The 23,331-nt window shown below is 36.5% G+C and overlaps 1 pseudogene; it reads right to left on the bottom strand.

The window, feature by feature from the left end:
- Positions 1-897: 897 nt before the first annotated feature.
- On the bottom strand, positions 898-15,195 carry LOC130742376 (histone deacetylase HDT1-like; annotated as a pseudogene).
- Positions 15,196-23,331: the final 8,136 nt, after the last annotated feature.

The raw sequence follows: 23,331 nt of genomic DNA, 5'->3' as shown, positions 1-23,331 counted from the left end.
CATAAAATATTGAAGTCTATATTGTCATAAGTTAGTTGACAAGCATGATTTCGTTCTAATAACAACAAACATTTTGTTCTAAAGAAAAGGAAATTGAACTACAATAAATCATGTAACTAACATAATTTTCATACTACACAACAACAACAAATGTGCAAGATGATGCAACAAGCATTCTTGCTGCAACCCGGCTGTTACTGATTGGACATACTGTGCATACCACCTTGCATAGAACCGGCGCCATCAGGCAGAACAGTGCGCAAGACTCCGCGTAGCTGACGGTCCAACCCTTCCTGCTCCAGCTCGCAGTCCGGCCCCTGCTATGGCTCGCAGTGCAGCCCTTGCTCTGGCTCGCGATACAGCTCTGGCTCTAGCTCGCGGTCCGACCCTTGCGGCTCGCGGTGCAGCCCCTCCTCTGGCTCGCGGTGCTGCTCCCGGTGAACAGTGGTCAACTGAGGAGTTGGAGGTTGTAGATTTGATGGTTGCGAGTTTTATAGTGTCATTGATGAATTAGAAAGATGATTGGTTGTAGTGTGGGCGATTCACATTCATATGTATAGACAGCACATATTGGATTGTATAGATTTTTCGTATGGTACAATTTCATTTGATGTTAGAGGATTTGTGATTGAAATGAAATAAGATAATTTGAGGATGAGTTGGAATGAAATGAAATAAGATCTTTTTTGAGTTTTTTTTTTAATAAATTTTCAAATCACTAATTGTATAGTTAAAGAACAAGATCTTAATCCTTAACGCATGACAAATTAGGGGCTCAGAAGTCACAATTGTCGAAACAAAATTCCCAAACCATGTGTTTACCTCAAAATTTTACTATAGCCTAAAAGCAGGGGTAAAATATTAAACGTTCTTAGCATACTCGCTGTAATGCAAGGGACCACATTAATACAGTAACAAATGCAATATCATTGACCACCATGCTTTACTTCTTTTGACGACCACCCTTGTGAAGGTATGAAAAACGGTAGAAAGGGGGGGTTTGAATAACGTTTTCAGAACAAAACTTCCACCTTAAAGATTTAGACAAATCTTTCGAGAACTTAAGTGCTAAAGATAAGAGATAGAAAAGCACACAAGGATTTTATCCTGGTTCACTTGATAAATCACTCAAGCTACTCCAGTCCACCCGTTAAGGTGATTTCTTCCTTCTTAGAATGAAGGCAATCCACTAATCAGGTAAGAGTTACAACTGCACTTGAGACCTACAAGTGACTAACAATTACACTGACTTAGCTCACACTAAGATTCACTCTCTTAGTCTTCTCTAGGATCCGATCAACCTTGATCTCCTAAAGGAACTAAACAAACTGTTTATCAAAGAATTGTTTACAAGAGATTTGCTTCTAAAAAGCTAATTGTAAACTCAATGAATTTCAGATGAAAGAAAGCTTAGAATATTTTGAATATGTCTTGCGCGTGTGTATTACTTCTTCTAGCCGCTTCTTTCAATCTTCAGCCTCTATATATACTCCAAGGATTAGGGTTGAGCGTTGCATGGGAAATGCTACCGTTGGAGGGCAGTTCTGGAAAATCCAGCTTCTGCTGTGGCTGAGAATGTTAGGTAGGTCGTCAGGAAGGTACACTTGCTTTTGTACTTGGATAGCGACTTGACCTTTTAACCTAGGAGACTTCTGATCAGAGGAATACTTCATATTGGAACTTGTGAAGCCGGTTGATCAGAGTCAGAGGGAAAGCACAGATCCTCTGACCATTGTATCTTCTGATTCTGAACTCAGACGGAAGAACATGGCCTTCAGAGTTTCTTGCTTCTGGACTTCAGAGTTTCCACTATTCAGCTTCTGCAACTTCAGAGTCTTCTACACCATCAGAACATCTGAACCTTCAGTGTTTCTTGGTTATCAGAACTTCTGGATCTTCAAAGCTTTTAGTGACTGAGTCCTCATCAGAGTTTGTATAACTTCAGAACTTCTGAAGCTTTTCCACTGTTCATACTGAACATGGTGAATGCGAAAGCGTTGCTTGGGTTACTCTTTATACACAGTGCTTCTGATTTGTGTGAGATTGAGTTGAGGTTAGAGCCTGTAAATAGCACACTCAGAAAAACACGTTAAAGTACCACAATTGTTCATATCAAAAGGTTAACTTGTAATCATCAAAACATAGAGTTGTACTACTAGATCAAAACTTGATCTTACAATCTCCCCCTTTTTGATGATGACAAAACTAAGATTTTTGATGAACAATTCTTAAACATTAAACTAAATTCACTCAGAGTTTAGAAATATAGAATAATACTTATCCTGATGTGAATAGTTTATCTTGCTCATACTGAATTCAAGTCACTGCTTGATTCTGAGCTTAGCTCCCCCTGAATCTAATACTTGATGAAAACGTTAGTAAAGTCTAGATTCTGAGCTAAATGATATAAGAGTTCAGAGTGAAAAACTTATGACATAGATGAAAAACGAATAATCAGAGCGCATAAGTAATCAGAGTCACGGACAAGGTATCAGAGTCTTGGGTATCAGAGTCAACTTAGAATCACTTCAGAAGAAGTGAAATGTATTCCTTGTATTTGCCCAGTGACACATCTATGGTCATGAAGGTGGAACTCTTAAATTCTCCAAAAGAAAAATAAATCACACTAACACATCTTACACATCAAAAACTGGGTTTACTCCCCCTTTTTGTCATAAGCAAAAAGCTTGGGGTGTGAAAAACTTAGCTTGAAGTACAAGGTACTCCCCCTTAGAGAAGGTCTAAGTTTAAAGAAAATGAAAACGATGTAAGAATCAGAGGTAGGCGAAATAGATAAAGGAGTTAATGCAAGAGAAGTACGTTTACCACCGGTCAAGGAAGTAAATAGAAGGGTCAGTTACCAAGAACCTAACCTCGAGAAACTGTAAGAGCATTAACTTTCAGAGAGAAAGTGAAGCCTATATAAAGCGTTGGAGAGAAAGGTAAGCTTCACACCGTGAACAATTTGTAGTGAAAAATGGCATCATACAACGTAGCACTAGAAGAGCTGAGGAAGAAGGCCTTTGAAGAGGACTTGTTCCTGAACATTAGGCATCCAGAGGGTACAACGACCATCGCGGAGCTAACACGGACACTGCTGGAAGAGGACCTGCGTCCAGAGTTGGAGAGAGACCTGAAGGAATTTCTAGCCTTCGTGGAGGAGGTGCAAGAACTCAGCCGGCTTGAACTCAAGCTGCTGGAAGAGAAAGAGAGTTTGGAAGAGAAGCTCAAGACTTCAGAAGAGATTCTGGAGAGGGATGAGCTGAAGAACAGGCTCAGCAACATCCAGCATGTACTGGATCGTCTGGAGAAGGATAGGTCAGAGCAGCGCCAGGAGTGCAGAAGAATGAGGAGAGATCCTCCATTCTAGACTTCTTAGGGAAGAAATGTATGATGTAAACACAGAAAGATTATGAATAAAACGAGTTTTGCAAACATATGTGACACAAATATATATATATATATATATGCATATATAATCACAAACGAACAAAAAAGAATAAATAAATAAAAAGAAACAGAGTTTAATAAGAAGATAAAACAAAGGTAACGAAAAAGAAGGAAAAAGAAGAGATCCTAAAACTAAGGTTTGTCAGTGCGTCGCAGAAGTTCCATCATCATGTGCTTCATCTCAATCAGCATGGATTCATGAGTGTCAAGACGCTGTTCCATGATGTCGAGTCTGGATGAGCTTGGCTGAGTAGAACCGGAAGGAACATTCTGAGCAGCTTGAGGATCTGGATTGGAAGCAGAAGCAGCAGTAGTAAACACAACTGGTGCAAGTGCTTGGCATCTAAGGGCTTCAGCCTCAGCTTCAAGTCGCTCTGCCTCTAGTCTGGCTTGTTCAGCTTGAGCTGCTGCCTGACGTGCAGCTTCTTCTGCTTGTTCTTTCTTTCTCTTGGCTTCTTCAATAGCTTCAAGAAGCTTGTTTCTCTGTTCTAGTTCATGAAGAGCCACCCTTCTAGCAAACCTTTGCTTAGCAGCCTCAATGCTCTGACTGCCCTCTGCATGCAGGAGCTGCATCATAATCGGAACTTGAGCCACTAGCCAAGTGCTCAGATTGTTCCACTCATCAGCCACATTTTCAGCATTCTCACTGAGATCAGTCTGACCGTGCACATTGCGGAGCCTCAAGGAGGCTTCATGATAGAAAATATTGATGCACTCAGAGAGAGATGTGGGTTGGAGGTGAGTATAGGGAATGATGGAGAGGTTGGTTTCAGGAGAGGCTGGGTGATTGCTGCTATGAGCTTCAGAGGCACCTTGTGGAGAACCAATGTTAATCATGGGAGCATTGGGTTCAGAGGTTCCACGGTGAGGGTCTGAAGTTTCAACCAGAGGGTGAGGTGATCTAACCGAGGATTGGTTAGACACTGATTGTTCGGGTTCAGGGTCTGGTTGAATGGGCTCTTGTTGGTCAGGGACAGGGTGAGCTGGTTGAGCCAAAGGGTCTGCCTCTTGTAAGGGATTGGCCAAGATAGGTTCATCTGGGTCAACTAGACGTTCAGGTCTAGGGCCAGGATATCTCCTAGGGCTTGGACAAGTAAGGTAATATTCCTCTAAGGTAGACACCTTTTCTTTTCTAACCTCCATGAATTTTCTAATAGATTCAGAGTTATTGGAGGGAGAAGAATCAGCAACATTGGTTGGAAAGGATACAGGTGTAAAGGCGGTTGAAGAGTCTGTATCCGTGGTTCTGACAGCAGGACGTTCTGATGCTCTGGGAACAGAGTGATCAGACGTTCTGGGTTGTGGTTCTGTTTGGTTTGGCTCGGGTTGGTCATGGATGATGGGTTCAGAAGATAATGGGTCGTATGGAATGGTAATGAGAGAGGTTGGATCTTCTGACCTAGAGGGTTGGTTCTGAAGCAAATTCCAGAGAGGTGCTTCAGTAGGGGAAGGTTGAAAGAAGGAAGATCTTGGGGAATGTGGTGGAGTGGTGGTTTGTGCGGCTGGCTGGGATTCAGGAATAGGAGTGAGGGGATTTGAGGAGTGTTTGAGCATAGCAGAAATAGGGAGTGCATCAAATAAATTCAAATCATCATCAGAAGCAAGTGCAGGCTTACTTGAATGTGCTGATGATCTAGTCACTCTGGCAGGAGGTTCAGTCCTTCTGACTACTTCAGCAGCTGGTTCCACCCGAGTAGGCTTCACCACGATTCTGACCTTCTTCTGCTTCTTCTTAGGAGGACCATCCTCACTATCACTATCATCACCATCATCAGGCTTTCTCTTCGTCTTCTTGACCAGAGGGACATCAGATTCTTCAGAGGATTCTTCCAGAACCATCTTCCTCTGAGCTTTCTTCTTGGGAGGAGAAGGAAACTCTGGAGCTGGCGGCAGTCTGCTGAAGAAATCATCAAGATCAATTTCGAAGCCTTGAGCCCTTAGGTCTTCGACATAGCACCGGATGGCTTCAGGATTGTCTGCCTGAGTCCACAGTGGGTAGTCATTCAGAGGCATCCGTCTGCTTCTGATCTCAGAGGATGTGTCTTCACGAGCAGGAGCAATCTTCTTCTGGACCAAACCCATCTTCTTCAGAGAGTTTGCAGTGAAGACATCACTGACAATTGTGCTCAGATCCTCTACACATCCAGCATTAACCAGATCTTGCACCAGGTTGCTTTCAATGAGAAAGTCTGAGAGCAGCCTCCCAAAAGGGATATATTTGATCGCAGACTTGATGGAGGCGGTGGTGCGAGACTTCCGGATGCATTCCTTCAAGTAGGAGAACAGGAAGTAGGGAAGGCAGATCTTCTCCTGATCTTGGATGAAGAACAACATCACCTTCTGGTTGAAGTTGATGTAGTCTGGAGAACTGCCCTTCGGTCTCTGGTTTATGCAGTTGAGTAGGATCTTGTGCCAGATCCTGAGTTTGGGGTGAAGGTCCATCACCTTGTAACTCGTCTTGCCCGGTTTGAAGGTGGTGTACAGGGCCTGGTTGATTTTGTCTTTGGTGCTGGGTTTCAGCTTCGACTCAGTGAATTGGAACCGATACCCATAAGCAGTGTCTGCACCTAGCAGATTCACGAATGACTTCTCAGTGATGATGATCTTTCTTCCAAGAATGTGAGAAACCACCTGAGTATCATCGCAGTCGGCGTGCTTCCAGAATTCCTTTACCAGCTTCTCATACACCGGTCCTCGAAGTCGGTTGAAGTAATTTCCCCAACCTTGAGCTTGGACTTCAGGACGAAGATCATACCCATTTGCAGCCAGGTTGTCGAGGTCGAATCTCCATTCTGCCAGGACTTGAAGTTCCTCAGGAGCAAATACGCAGTGAACGGCACAGCCCCGTTCTGCAATTGGAACGATCTGCTCTTGAGCTTGAACTTGTTCTTGTGTCGGATTCTCAGAGCCCCTTTGACCCGTTGCTAGACCAACTACCATGTGAGGGAACTGAGGTGCATCTGCAGTAGATCTTCTGGTTTGTCTCACCATTTTGAAGAGGTTGAAGGTTTGAGGTAGAAGATGAAGTTTGAAGGATGAAGAGAGATCGAGAGAGAAATCAAGAAAGAGGCGGTTTTGAAAAGCAGAGAGAGCGAGAGTGAAAACCGGAAGTGAACGAGAACGTGTGTGTATAGTGGGTTTTATCAAATAACCGTTGTTGATTCAAAAAGCACTTTAAGATCAACGGTTGAAAATTAAAGATAGATAGTAACAGTAAAATACACAAATCACACACAGGAGATAAGCATATCTACACGCAATCATAACAGACTGTCACACGGGCACAAGGAATTATGCATCAGAAATTCTGACACACGTGTTGTTGTCTCAGCTTCAGAGTCAGTACCAGTGGGCACACACACTCTGATTGAGTTACCTTCTGGACTAGACATCTTCTGATCAAGAAGTATCATAGTCAGAGGTTCTGATCCATCTTCACTCTGGACAAAAGTCCATGTTTAGATTTTTCAGAATAAAATTAAATCTATCCTCTGCTAAGGGCTTTGTAAAGATATCTGCCCATTGATGGTCAGTATCAACAAACTTCAGAAGAAGTACGCCCTTCTGTACATAATCTCTAATAAAGTGATACTTTACCTCAATGTGCTTTGCCCTTGAATGCAAGATAGGATTCTTACTCAATGAGATTGCAGCAGTGTTATCACAATAGATTGGGATATTGCTCTTAAGGATCTGATAATCCTCCAGCTGATGTTTCATCCAGAGCATCTGAGTGCTGCATATTGCTGCTGAGATATATTCTGCCTCTGCAGTTGATAGTGCAATGGTTGATTGCCTCTTGCTTGCCCATGAGACTAGATTGCTTCCCAGAAACTGACAATTTCCGGAAGTACTTTTTCTCTCTGTTCTATCTCCAGCATAATCAGCATCACAATAACCTGAAAGCTTATACTCTGATGTTTTCTTATACATCAAGCCAAGGTTAGTGGTGCCTTTCAAATACCTTAGGATCCTCTTAACAGCAGTTAAGTGGGTTTCCCTTGGATCTGATTGGAATCGAGCACATAAATGAACACTAAATAATATGTCTGGCCTAGATGCAGTTAAGTATAGAAGTGAACCTATCATTCCACGATAGAGCTTCTGACATACTTTACCACTTTTATCTTCTTTCTCCAAAATGCATGTAGGATGCATTGGAGTCTTGGCCACTGTAGATTCCATCATATTAAACTTCTTCAGAAGTTCTTTAGTGTACTTGCTCTGATGGATATATGTTCCTTCTGGTGTTTGATCAACTTGTATTCCCAGAAAGTACTTTAATTCTCCCATCATACTCATCTCAAATTCAGCCTGCATCATCTCAGAAAATTCTTTGCATAGAGATTGATTAGCAGAACCAAATATAATATCATCAACATAAATTTGCACAATTAAGATATCATCTTTATAAGTCTTGCAAAAAAAAGTTGTATCTACTTTACCCCTTACAAACTCATTCTCCAGAAGGAATGAGCTGAGTCTCTCATACCATGCTCTGGGAGCTTGCTTCAGACCATAGAGTGATTTCTTCAATTTGAACACATGGTCTGGTTTCTTCTCATCTTCAAAACCTGGGGGTTGATGAACATAGACTTCCTCTGAGATATAACCATTTAGGAAGGCACTCTTTACGTCCATCTGATGTAGAACTATGTTGTGATTTACTGAGAAGGAGATCAACAGTCTGATTGCCTCCAGTCTTGCTACCGGAGCAAATGTTTCAGTGTAGTCTATTCCTTCCTGCTGGCTGTAGCCTTGACCTTGTTTCTGACTACATCTCCTTTCTCATTTAGCTTGTTTCTGAATACCCATTTCGTTCCAATAACATGGACATTCTCAGGCTTCTTCACTAAGCTCCAAACATCGTTCTTGGAGAATTGATTCAATTCTTCTTCCATGGCCAGAATCCACTCCTTGTCCTGAAGAGCTTCATCTATGGACTTGGGTTCAATTAAGGACACCAATCCTTTCAGACTCAGCAAGGTCTCTTCAGAGGGTCTGAAGGCAGATCTGGTTCTGACTGGTTCGTCTTTGTTGCCCAGAATCAATTCCTTAGGGTGAGCTGCAGTGATTCTGCTCTTCTTCAGAGTTTGTGAGTTAGAGGGACCAGCTCCTTCCTCTGGTTCATCTTCCTCTGGCTCAACTTCCTCTGGAGCTTTGCCTTTGTCAGAAACATTAATGCTTAAATCTGCAAACTTTTCAACTAGCTTTGACTGGTCAGAGTCAAGCTTATCATCAAATCTAACATGAATAGATTCTTCAATAGTCTTAGCATCAGTATTATAAAATCTAAAACCTTTAGATCTATCAGAGTAACCAAGTAATAGACACTTGGAAGACTTAGCATCAAATTTATGCAATCTATCCTTAGAATTGAGAACATAACAAACACAGCCAAAAGGATGAAAATAAGAAATGTTGGGTTTTATGTTCTTCCACAATTCATAAGGAGTCTTATTCAGAATTGGTCTCACAGAGATTCTGTTCTGAATGTAACATGCTGTATTTACTGCCTCTGCCCAAAAGTGCTTAGCCATGCCAGTTTCTTGGAGCATGGTTCTAGCCATCTCCTGAAGAGTTCTGTTCTTCCTCTCAACAACACCATTTTGTTGAGGAGTTCTGGGACAAGAGAAATCATGTGCAATTCCATAGGAATCAAACAGACTCTCAAACTTGTCATTCTCAAACTCTCCACCATGGTCACTTCTGACACGCACAATCCTACAAGCCTTCTCGTTTTGCACTTGAGGAATGAAGGTAGAGAACACAGCATGAGACTCATCCTTGCGGGTTAGAAACTTTACCCATGTCCAGCGGCTATAGTCATCAACGATAACCATCCCATATCTCTTGCCACCTATAGACTCAGTTTTCACTGGTCCAAACAGGTCGATATGCAGAAGTTCTAACGGCCTTGAGGTTGAGACAACATTCTTTGCCTTGAAAGGGACTTTTGTGAATTTGCCTTTCTGACATGCTTCACAAAGAGCGTCTGAAGCGAACTTCAGATTGGGTAAGCCCCTGACAAGGTTTAGCTTGCTCAGCTGAGAAATCTTTCTCATACTGGCATGCCCTAACCGTCTATGCCATACCCACTGCTCTTCATTAACAGACAGAAGGCACTTCACATTCTGAGCCTCCAACTCAGATAATCTGATCTTATAAATGTTGTTCTTCCTCTTGCTGTTAAACAGAACAGAGCCATCGATCTGACTTACAGCCCGGCAGGACTTTTGATTGAATATAACATCATAACCCTTGTCAGCTAATTGACTTATAGACAATAAGTTATGTGTTAAGCCGTCTACCAATAAAACATTATCAATGCATGGACTACTATCTACACAAATAGTGCCAGTACCAATAATTTTACCCTTTTCATTTCCTCCGAAGCCAACTTCGCCTCCAGGCTTAAGTTTCAGCTCTCGGAACATACGCTTTTCTCCCGTCATGTGACGCGAGCATCCACTGTCCAGATACCATGATTGGTGTTTCAGTGGAGCTATCAAGGATATCTGCAACATAGATAATCTTGTCCTTAGGTACCCACTTTCTGGGTCCTCTTTTGTTAGTTACCCCAGAGGTTCTGATCACCTTGGGTGTCTCAACATAATATTTTAAAGGAATGTTTGCATGATATTTAGTCATAGAGAAAGATCCCTTTTTAAGAGGGTTTTTAGCAACTTTAGCAGGTACAGGATCAGGCAATATGGTACCAGAGGGAACAAAGCATTCATATAAAGATTTAGCTTTAGACACAGAGGGCTCATTTCTAATTGGTTTAGAATAGCCAATGCCATGCATTCCATTTCTGCTTACGCCATAGATCATTGAAGCCATTAGGCTTCTATCCACGCTTTTAGCTAGGAATCTTTGAAAAGACTTTTCATACTTAGATTCATTTCTACAATCAGAGGCATCACAGGCAACAATTTCTTCTAACTTCGCAATCTGGTTCTTAAGCACAGAGTTAGAATTTACCAAAGCATGATTTTCATTTTTCAAATCAGAAATAATTTTCTCATGTTCAGAAGGAGTCTTGGAAACAGCAGATAAGTTCTTTTTCAACTTTTTATGCTTAGACAATAAAGAGTTATACTTATCCATGATATCAGACAAAGCATGTTTCAGTTCAGAGGTAGAGAAAGAAGAGAATACCTCATTTTCATCGTCTGAGTTAGGATCTCCTTCTGATTCTGAGTCAGAGTCAACAGCTTCCTTTGACTCTGCTCCTTTGTCTTTGACAATGGCCATGAGTCCTTGGACTTCACCATCAGAGTCAACATCCTCTGACTCTGATTCATCAAATGTCACCATCAGACTCTTCTTGGTCTTGAAGTGCTTCTTTGGCTTCTTGTCCTTCTTCAATTTTGGACAGTCACTTTTGTAGTGCCCTGATTCTTTGCACTCAAAGCAAGTGACTTCCTTGATTGATGACTTCTTCTGACCTGAGGATTCAGACTTTCCTCTTGCCTTTCCAGAGCCTTTGTATTTGCTCTGCCTGTGCTTCCAGATTCGGTTGAGTCTCTTGGAGATCAGAGTCAACTCATCTTCATCAGAATCTTCTGATGCTTCTTCAGATTCCTCTTCTTCAGCTTGAAGAGCTTTTGACTTCTCAACCTTAGCCTTTTCAGATTTGGATTTCAAGGCTATGGACTTTTTCCTCAGATCTTGCATCTCTGAGCGCTTCAGCTCATGGCATTTCAAAATGCTGATGAGTTCTTCTAAACTCATATTCTCAACGTCTCTTGTGAGCTCTATTGAAGTCACCAAAGGCATCCAACTTTCAGGAAGACACCTGATGACCCTTATGACATGATCTTTTGTTGTGTAGCTCTTGTTGAGAGGTCGTATGCCAGCTACAAGCAATTGAAATCTGGAGAACATTTCTTCAATGGACTCATTTGGCTCCATGATGAAGGATTCATACTTTTGGATCAAAGACAATGCCTTTGATTCTTTGACTTTCTTGTTTCCTTCATGAGACATCTTCAGAGATTCAAAAATGTCTTTAGCAAACTCACGATCTGTAATCTTCTGGTACTCTTCATAGGAAATAGCACTTAGAAGAATTGCTCTTGCTTTGTGATGTTGTGAGTACAGCTTCTTTTGATCTGCAGTCATCTCTGACCTTGGGATCTTCTTGCCATCTGCATCAACTGGACGCTCGTAGCCATCCACAATAATATCCCAGAGATCTGCATCGAAACCCAGAAAGAAACTTTCCAGTCTATCTTTCCAATATTCGAACCTTTGACCGTCGAACATAGGAGGCTTTGCATTGTAACCATCTCTTTGAGTTTCACTGGTGGTGGCAGCCATTGTTTTTCACACCGGCCCGGATCACTGAACACTGTTAGGTGTGGTAATCAGAACTTGCGCTCTGATACCAATTGAAGGTATGAAAAACGGTAGAAAGGGGGGGGGGTTTGAATAACGTTTTCAGAACAAAACTTCCACCTTAAAGATTTAGACAAATCTTTCGAGAACTTAAGTGCTAAAGATAAGAGATAGAAAAGCACACAAGGATTTTATCCTGGTTCACTTGATAAATCACTCAAGCTACTCCAGTCCACCCGTTAAGGTGATTTCTTCCTTCTTAGAATGAAGGCAATCCACTAATCAGGTAAGAGTTACAACTGCACTTGAGACCTACAAGTGACTAACAATTACACTGACTTAGCTCACACTAAGATTCACTCTCTTAGTCTTCTCTAGGATCCGATCAACCTTGATCTCCTAAAGGAACTAAACAAACTGTTTATCAAAGAATTGTTTACAAGAGATTTGCTTCTAAAAAGCTAATTGTAAACTCAATGAATTTCAGATGAAAGAAAGCTTAGAATATTTTGAATATGTCTTGCGCGTGTGTATTACTTCTTCTAGCCGCTTCTTTCAATCTTCAGCCTCTATATATACTCCAAGGATTAGGGTTGAGCGTTGCATGGGAAATGCTACCGTTGGAGGGCAGTTCTGGAAAATCCAGCTTCTGCTGTGGCTGAGAATGTTAGGTAGGTCGTCAGGAAGGTACACTTGCTTTTGTACTTGGATAGCGACTTGACCTTTTAACCTAGGAGACTTCTGATCAGAGGAATACTTCATATTGGAACTTGTGAAGCCGGTTGATCAGAGTCAGAGGGAAAGCACAGATCCTCTGACCATTGTATCTTCTGATTCTGAACTCAGACGGAAGAACATGGCCTTCAGAGTTTCTTGCTTCTGGACTTCAGAGTTTCCACTATTCAGCTTCTGCAACTTCAGAGTCTTCTACACCATCAGAACATCTGAACCTTCAGTGTTTCTTGGTTATCAGAACTTCTGGATCTTCAGAGCTTTTAGTGACTGAGTCCTCATCAGAGTTTGTATAACTTCAGAACTTCTGAAGCTTTTCCACTGTTCATACTGAACATGGTGAATGCGAAAGCGTTGCTTGGGTTACTCTTTATACACAGTGCTTCTGATTTGTGTGAGATTGAGTTGAGGTTAGAGCCTGTAAATAGCACACTCAGAAAAACACGTTAGAGTACCACAATTGTTCATATCAAAAGGTTAACTTGTAATCATCAAAACATAGAGTTGTACTACTAGATCAAAACTTGATCTTACACCTTGTTGGAGTTGAAAGGCTTGCTACCACCACTTTTGTTCGAGAACTTTCCGCCAGAATTGGGACTCTTATTCTTTCCAAAACTGTTGGGAGTTTTTCCATCCTGCTTCTTAGGGTGAGGAGTTGCAGTGTGCACATTTTTCTTACCATCAGTCTTTTCTGGAGTTGCATTTTTGGCTTTCTTGGCAGAAACTGGAGTTTTTGAAGCAGATTCATTGGGTCTCTTTTTTCCCTGATCCACCTTCTTAGAAGAGGTATGGGTCTCTTCCTCATCATCACTTTCATCATCACTCTCATTATCTCTATCCTCATCAGCACTTATAAGACCATCTTCGTAACCAGACACATCAGGCGATGATACATCCAAATCAGCCTCTTCCTCCTCTTTCTTTGGATCAACAATCTTTACTTGTTTTGCTGATGGACGAGCAACGGCAGCAGGTTTTTCCCTTTTAGCAACCTTAGCATCTTCAATTTTTGTTTCAGGTTTGCCATTCTCTTACTCCATCAATTCCTCTTCCTCTTCATTTCTTTCAGAGAAGTCAGAAGCATTGCCATCATTAGTTAGAACTTTGTAGCCACAAATGCAGACACTAGCACCCTTTGAGTTGTGGGAAAGCTCAGACTTGTCATCTAGGACTAAATCCATAGACAGATGAGGGATGTCATCCCTGTTAAGAGTTCCCAAAATATACTTCTTATCCTCCACTTTCAAGTAGAGAATCACAGGTGTAAGATCAAGTTTTGATCTAGTAGTACAACTCTATGTTTTGATGATTACAAGTTAACTTTTGAGTATGAACAATTATGGTACTCTAACGTTGTTTTCTGAGTGTTCAAATGACAGGCCAAGACTCTGGACCTATCTCACATGATTCAGAAGCACAATGCTCAAAGAGTAACCTCTGCAACGCTTTCACACGTACTATGTTCAATCTGAACAGTAGATCAAGCTTCAGAAGATCTGAAGATTACAAAGCTCTGATAAGGATTCAGCTCACTAGAAGCTCTGAAGGATCAGACGCTCTGAAGGATCAGAAGCTCTGAAGCATCAGAAGCTGAGTAGTGAAGACTCTGAAGTCCAAGAGTAAGCTGGCTCTGAAGACCAAGTACTTCTCCTCTGAGTCCAGAAGCAGAAGGTACAAAGGTCAGAGGATCCAAGCTTCCCTCTGACTCTGATCATCAAGCTTCACAAGTTCCAAGATGAAGCATCACTCTGATCAAAAGTCAACAAGGTTGAAGGTCATGTCGCTATCCAAAGTACAAAAGCAATTGTACCATTCCTGACGACCTTACCTAACTGATTCAGCCACAGCAGAACCTGGAAATTCCAGATCTGCCCTCCAACGGTAGCATCTCCATGCAACGTTCAAAACCTAATCCTTGGAGTATATAAAGAGGCTGAAGATTGAAAGATGTCGCCTAAGAAACTTGTTCACGCGCAAGAAATATTTCAAATCTTCTTAGCAATCTTTCTTCAAATAGAACTAAGTGTGTTTACTATTAGCTTTTGAAGAAGCACTTATTTGTAAACCCAAAACCTTCAAACAGTTGTTTGATTTACCTTTAGGAGATCAAGGTTGATCGGATCCTAGAGAAGACTAAGAGAGTGAATCTTAGTGATAGCTAAGTCAGTGTATTGTTAGTCACTTTGCAGGTAGCAAGTGCAGTTGTAACAAAACTCTGATTAGTGAATTGCCTTCATTCTAAGAAGGAAGAAATCACCATAACGGGTGGACTGGATTAGCTTGAGGGATTTATCAAGTGAACCAGGATAAATCATTTGTGTGCTTTCTTTATCTCTTATCTCTGCACTTTTATCATTGGTGTTTGAAGAGATTTATTTAAATCTCAAGTGAGTTGAGTTTTTAGTTGTAAAATGCTATTCAAACCCCCTTTCTATCGTTTTTCATACCTTCAACAGGCTCAGCTGCTTTGTCTTTCTTTGTTGCTTCCCCTAGTGCAGCTTGAGAAATGTGAATGTATCCAGGGAATGGTTCAGATGGTTCTACTTTAACAGTCTGTCCAACCTTAACCTCAACACCCCAAAACTCCATTGGTGCTTCCATTTGAAAGGTACAGGGAGAACGAGAGAGGCGCAAAAACGATGGAAGCAACAAGCAAAGACGCTGCGAGAAAGAAAGAAAAATATAAATTATTTAAAAAACTTAATTCATTAATATGAATTTTTAGAAATAAAAAATACAATGTAATTTTTTCATATTATTAATTTTACTAAATATATCAACACAAAAATATACATTTCATAAAATGTTACAAATATTTGTATATTATATACATCAACACATATATAGATAGTAAACATGTATTACTAGTATTTTTTACCCGTGCGTTGCACGAGGCCTTCTATTTTATTTTGTATTGTGTTTTTTTTATGGTTTTTTTAAAATTATTTATTTGTATGAAAAGGAAAAAAAAAATATTTTTTTGATAAATAGGTTTTTTTGTCGAAGTGTTAATTTATATTTTTTTTTGTCGTAGGTTTTTTTATGAGTGTATTTATTTTTTAATTTGTGTTGTTTGTCCTTGTTTATCTAATTGATACTTTTGATTTATTCTTTTGATATAACAATTTTATTGTACTTTACAGATAGAAGTAGTATTTTTTTGTAAGATCTTATTTAATATTAAGTTTGTCTTTTTGAGGTTCATAACTCATACGAAATAAATAATAATAAATTTATTTAAAATAATTTGAAGTTAACAGTATAAGTCCATATTAAATTATCACTATAAACCTTGATTTCTTCAGAGATGATCGATTACATGAAAATGATGTCAATTATATTAAACTGTACAAAATCATATTTTGCAGTAGGAGGAGTGTCACTTGTAACCTCTTCAGTTTTTGAGATGCTCATTCAAGTAATCTTATATTTGTGCTTTGTGACTCTATATTTTATAGCAGATGCTTGAACCATAAAATGTTGAATCCCATAAACTTGTCATACATAAAGTGTGTCACTAAACTGTAGCATTTGAAAAACTACAATTTTAAAAATTCACTTAATTATGGTAACAATAAATAGTTTGGTTTAGGTACCATGAAAGTCGGAAAAACAAAGAAATTTAATACATTTTCAATGATTAAGAGCAGTTCAATACTATTAACAATTTGAGATTTTTTGAAATCTCTTGTTTTCCACGCATGAAGTACACAAACTGTTTGAATCATCCTACAAAATAAAAAGCTGAGAAAATTAAAAAGAAAATAATATTTTAGGTGTTTCAATTTGACATGATGAAATCATGTTGAAGATCATCATGAAATAAAAACCATGTTAGAACACACGTAAACATTATAGGCTAGTCCATCAATAGTTAGTCGTTGGATATGTGTACCTTAAAAAATGTCTTGAAGCGTGAGCCTTTGAAAAGAAAAAGGCAAATACCTCAACAAAGCTTATGTGAAGTGCATATGTTAAATGAGTATTGACACTTATTACTTTATATAGCTGTAGAAAAAAGGGTTAGAGATAGTTTTTTTTTCTTTTGGTAAGATCTTATTTAGTATTAAGCATAAATTTTGAATTTCATAACTCATATAAAATAGAAAGATAATAATTTTTTTAAGTAATTTTCAATTAATAGTAGAAGTTATTTTCTAATAAAATTAATAGTAGAAGTCTATAAAATGACATTAATGACTGAAGTTCAAGAGGAAGAGATAGGAGTTTTTTTTATTGAGTGGCCTTTAACTTTCAAGATTTATTATTAGTATTAATTATTAGTTAATTAATACTTCAACAAACTTAAACTAATAATATGTGTCTTATGAAATTCATAACTTATATCATATTTAATATTAATTTTGACCTATGACATTCCATAACTCATATAAATTAAATAATAATAAATTTATTTAACATAATTTTGAGCTTAATAGTAGACAGTTATATACTTACATTGATGGAGGAAATTCAAGAGGAATATCAAACAGTTGAGATTAAAAGTCTGCTGAATATCGAACGGTTCTTAAAAATCACATATGAAATAATATGTATAATTACTTAATTAAAAGCTCATAGATAAAAATAAATATATGAAACATTATTTATTGATAGACTATTTTACCCCTCGAGGTTTCTAAACTTCTCCTTTATATTATATATAAATAAATATAAATAAATAAAAATAACTTTTCGAATTTCATAACTCATGAAATAAATAAAATGATATAAATTGAGTTAAACTTAAGATAAACGATGAAGATGACAACACCACACCAAGTTGTAAAATAAAATAAGGGTGACTCTCATTTAGTCGATTAAGTTCATAATGAAACAATAAAGATTACGAAAAATGTAAGAAACTTACATGTTTTCAAGATGTAACATTGGAAGAATGGAAAACAACATTGAAAAAACCTGAAAGAAAAAACAAATTGAAACTAAATCAATGAAATGTAAAAGGAGAAAAAAAGCTTCATTGTACCACATTAGAAGAAAAGATTGTTATTTGGTCAACTAAGTTCATAATAAATTAATCAAAATTAAAAAAAAAAAGCAAGAAACTTACATTGGTTGAAGATTAAATTGTCAAAAAAATGGAAGCAAACATCATAAAATTGTTCAAGAAAAATAATGAAACACAATTAGAGAAATAACCAAGAAGATGACTTTAACGGTTTATGTAGAAAAAATATGTTTGAAACGAAATAGAAGTTATGAACATATCATAATAATATTGATAATCAATAGCAAAGAACAAAAACATGCATAAATCTATATATATATATATGTAAAGCTCACTTGAGCTATAAGTATTAAATACATTAAACCATGAAGTTAACCAAATTAAATTTCTATTTAACATTCAATATAATGTAACTTTTGAAACATGTCAATCTTTTTATTTTTTGACTTTACACATGCCAATATAATGTTACCTTTGAATTAAATTATGTAATATTTTTTTATTAAATAAATTAAATATAAAGATTAATTTAGCTACCTATACTAAATAATAAAATTATAAACTAAATTTTGAGTTTTTTTTTACATTACCCATTTATTATTTCTTTATTTCAAGAAAACAATCATCAACTATAAAAAAACTACATTAAATCATATGGTTGTACTATATATTAAATAGTAAAAATAGAAAATATATTAAATAATAAAAAACTCCCATTTTTTAATTGTATTAACTATTAATTATAAATTTCTGTTACTTATTAAAAAATATTTATAAGTATTAATTAAAAAATGTTAAAATATTAATTATCAATCATAAATTGAAGGGGAGAAAGTTAAAATAAAACTATGTAATATCTTGATACATAAAAAAATATTGAGAGTTAAAATTAATTATAATAAAATAATATTTATTAAGAAATAATTAAGAAAATGTTGTCTTTAAATAAAAAAGTGGCGCTCTATAGGTATTTACCAATATCTTGATACACAAAAAAAATTGAGAGTTAAAATTAATTATAATAAAATAATATTTAATAAGAAATAATTAAGAAAATGTTGTCTTTAAATAAAAAAGTGGCGCTTTATAAGTATTTACCATTAACTATAATATGTGTGTATTCGTTGAAAAATTTCTTTAAATATAATATTTGATCTATTATATATTAGTAGAAATTACTTGAAAAAGAATAACGGAGTAAAATAACTATGATCAAAGTTGAATAAGTTTAAATTTAATAAATAATTCTTTACACTAATAAAATCATTTCTTATTATAATTTTAAAAGTTAAAATTAATTTACTGTGGATATAATGTGTAAAAATATGTCTTTATAACTTATTTAAGATATTAAAATTTATTACTTGATTTCATATCTTTCAAATTCACATAATGATTTTCTATATTTTTTAAATGAATAAAATTTTAAGTCTACTTCAGTGCTAATTATTTAATATCAATTACTACAGAGAAATGCATGCGTATTTAATAATAAAGTTGTTTGTGTTGAACATATATGAGACTATTGCTTGGTTTGTGTGTTTGGTGGGTCAAGGGGAAGTGGAATGATTGTCCATATAATTTGGAACAGTTTGCTAGAGGCTTTGAGCGTATCGAATGGCCACGAAAACAAAAGATGCCACGAACAGTGTATTGGGAGCAACCGCAGACCACTATTTTGAAGTTTTTTTTTTAGGTAAGCCAAAATTGAAATATAAGGGAGTACTATGGGTACTCCAACCATTTACAAAAAGGATAGAAGTTAGTAAAGCACCAACTACTAAATAAATCAGCAAGAGGAGAAAGCTCACGCAGGAGCAAACCAAAATCCGACACAAAAGATACTAACAGAAGTTCCCCACTAAATAAGTAAACAAATTGAAAAGTCCCAATAGTAGTCCTTATGTTAATAGCTCCACGGAATCTGCAATAGGAATAGCCAGGAAGATACAGGAGCGAAAGTAAGGATAGCTTTGCTGCATAGCTTTTGTGTAAGATAGTGCATCCAGATAGATAATATATAAATCAGAATATGTCACACTGATTTACAGGGCAGCAATAAGAAGAGCTGGTTGCACTTGCCATTCATAGAGTGAGCAATGGAAATCCTTTTTCCTTCCTCTGAGCCAGCTCCATGATCTAAATTGGATCCCATCCAGCACCTTATCAATGTCCAATTGATCATTCCTGAAGATGCTACCATTCCTGAGGTTCCATAATGCCCAAATTATCGCAGTCCAGACCACCCAAGCACATTGTTTTTGTGAATTAGACCTCCATGGATAAATATGCTGCAGGAAATGTTCTTTCCCATCCTTTGGAAGAACCGTATAAAATCCAAACCACTTATAACAGGCCATCCAAACATTCCATGATAGAGGGCAAGAGAAGAGGAGATGAGATGAGGTTTCCTCTTGTGACACACAAAATGGACAACGTAAGTCAGATTGTGAGGGAATCGCTTGTGACACACTATTTTGAAGTTTAATGTGGATGAGGCGTCGAAAGGGAACTCAATGGTAAGTGGTATTGGCGGGGTTTTGTGGTTACTTTGCAAAAGGAACTGGATTGTTGTGAGCTTTTGACGAAGGTTCAAGTAGTGTTACATGCTTTGTTATTTTTCCAGCAATTTAAATTTTCAAATGTGGTGGTTGAGAGTGATTCCTCCTTAGTGGTTGGGTGAGTGTCTAGGGGAGATAGGAGGTCATGGACAGTGAAAAATGTATTTAATCATATAGATCATCTGATTTTTGTAATTCAGTGTGTTGGTGTGGTGCATGTATTGCGTGAGGGAAACACTATGACGAACTTTTTGGTAAATCAAGGGTGTGGTAGAGAACAACAGATAGGGTTTGTTGTGATCCAATGTAATTATCTAAATGAGAAGATTGTTCTCATTTTTATTGCGTTTCAATATTTTTTTTTTAAATATCAATTATTAATTTGAGTAATATTAATTATTTAGATCTAGAGAACTCTAATTCTATTCAATGAATGTCTCACCTCCATTATTATTTAATTTATTATATTTTATAATTAAACATATTTTATATTTATATTTATTAAAACTATAATAATTATATATAATTTTAAAAATATTATAAATCAACCCGTGCAACGCACATGTATTATTTCTAGTTACACAAGTAAAATAAAATGTGTAACTTTCATCTATTGAATAAGTGATAAAAAAATGCATATTGCGAATAAAGACTAAATCTTACATGAGTGGGGGATGAAGAATGAGAAAAAATAAGACCGTTTGGGAAGAACCGTAGCATGAGAATAAAATCTGAAGAAGAAATGATGGCGAAATCAGAACAAATAAATCAAAATGGATAAATATGGCGAAGAAAAAAGGGCACTTACCGGATGGAAGATGATGATGAAGTAAAACTCAATGTCTGAGAATTAAAAGTGATTAAGAAGAAGTGACCGGTGGAGAGGAAAAATATGCAAAAGAAAAATTTCTAACCTATTGGAAGATATTCTTGTGCTGAAATGATGCTGTTAGAGAATCCAAATTAGAGAGATTTCCTGCACATGAATGAAGATGTTGAATATCAAAATGAGAGAGATGAAAATAAGTTGAAAGAGGAATGGAAAGATGTTTTATACATGGGAGAAGAAGGAAGAGACTCTTGGTGATTTTTTAACCACAATCTATGATCATGAGTTACAAAAGCAACAAATAAAACAGCCAAGAATATGAAAATGTTGTACAAAGAATTTCATAAGAAAAGGATTAACGGTTAGGATTAGAAGAAATGAATGGTCAAGATTGATTTCATATTGAATTACTCACAAATTTACCTATTTGTCCATGTAAAGTTTTCCACCCATATGCATTAAAATATTAAATTACAATTTTACCCTCAAGGTTGCAAAAACTCTTCCTTTATATAGTTTACTAGTACTTTTACCCGTGCGATGCACGTGGATATTCATTTTTGTTTGTTGTGTTATTTTTTCTAAATTTGTGCTATTTTTTATGTTTATTGAAAGAAAATTTATGGTTTAAAAAGATAAAATTATTTTTAGATATAAGCAAACATAAATTTGCAAGTTTATTTTCCGCGATGAATATGTATGTTTTTATTTTGTAAAAGCGCAATTACTTTATTTCTTTGTTGTTTTTGCATTTTGTTATGTGCATTGATTAAAATGTACTAATGACTACATTGCAAAGGAAGTCTTTGTCTATACAATATTATCACTTAAATACTCTCAAGTTTATTCCAAACAAATTCTGCCTTGAAAGATGATATGATAACAACAAAGTAGTAAAAAGTCTTTTAAAATCGTTTGCAGTAAACCCCAATGCAAAGTTTCTATTACTCAATCAATGTATTCTTTGTTGTCTTCTAGTAAGTCCATTGCATAGCACATACCCTTGTGTCTGCCTATCAAAAAAAATGCCCTTGTGCCTCATATGTGTTCCCTTTGGAATTTCACAACTCATAAAAATCAAATAATAATAAATAATGAAAAAAAAATTTAGTGGTTAATATATCAATTATAAATTCCAAATCCAAAGGACTGATATCAACAGTAGTTTCTGTTACCCATAAAAAATTACATGTGCCTGTGTAATTAGTTTTTTTACTAATTCAGTCATTATTAAATAACTAACTAAATAAATTAAATGGATTAAAACCTATCTATACCATAAAGACAGTAGATAAAAAATGAAGGCATCCTTTATTGAAGATGTGATTGAAATATGCAAAATTAGATGGAAATATTTAAAACATACAAAAGGATATTCTCTCCCTAAGTTAACTAACTAATATAATCTTGACTCATAGTGAAGCTGGGAATGCTTGGTCTTCATAGGTCCCTGGAAAATTATCAAGTATAGGCATGATGATTAAGAGTTAAAGGCACTATCATGAGCTGGAAAAACACACCCATCTCAGTATAGAAGATTAAAAGTACTCAAGAAAACCAAGGTAAAAGAAATCAAGTTCAATAAAAAAAATCAAAGTTCAATAAAAAAAATCAAAGTTCAATAACTTGAGCAGATTTTCAGGACTTCATTTTATCATTTAGCTATCACATTTCTGTTTAACAAAAGATGAAATAGTCAATTCCCTAAAAAAAATTGAGGGAACAGATTCATTTATAACTATTTCACCCCACACAGAGAAATAAAAAAAAAAAAGAAGACTTTCACTGTTTTAATTTCTATTTTATTTTTTGTGTTCTTTTCTTTTACTTTTTAATTTCTATTAGTTTATACCCAAATGAAGTCTCAGTGTAGTTCATTTGAATCTTTGATGAGCTTTATCAAACATGTTATGCTTTTTAATCTCCTTTGACTTCTTAGTTGGGATAAGGGGTAATTCAAGCAAAATCCTAATATCAAATCTCAGAATTTTCTTGGTGAAAATAACATGAACAAATGCCAAATATACACGGGGAAAAGGAGCACAACTATATGTACATTCCTCATTTCCCATCATGAAATTTCCCAATAGCAGCAAAAGATAGATTAATCAAAAGATTTTAAGAACTTTATGGTGAAACATTGATGGAGATTTGAAAAGAAACATCTTTCTTCTCCTTGTTTGATTGCAGGGACGATGAAGTTAATAGGATTGAATGAAAGACCAAATCAACATACATATAGAGCTCCTTTTTGTAAGCTTCTAAACATTCAAGACATGTGGTTAGGACTCATCAGAACCCCCATCAGAGTTGATAATGACTCCTGCCATATCCATGCTTATATTTATAGCTTTTTTACTCTTCTTTTCTTTTAAGAGAATTTAATTTTAAGCAATGTTCTCTCCAAAGCCTCCAATGTGTTTTCTTGAATTTTGCAGACATGG

The sequence above is a fragment of the Lotus japonicus genome, chromosome 3 (assembly GCF_012489685.1).
Source record: "Lotus japonicus ecotype B-129 chromosome 3, LjGifu_v1.2".
In the NCBI taxonomy this organism is placed as follows: domain Eukaryota; kingdom Viridiplantae; phylum Streptophyta; class Magnoliopsida; order Fabales; family Fabaceae; genus Lotus; species Lotus japonicus.
Note: the sequence above shows the minus strand (reverse complement) of the source record. Positions and strands in the feature narration are given on the sequence as shown.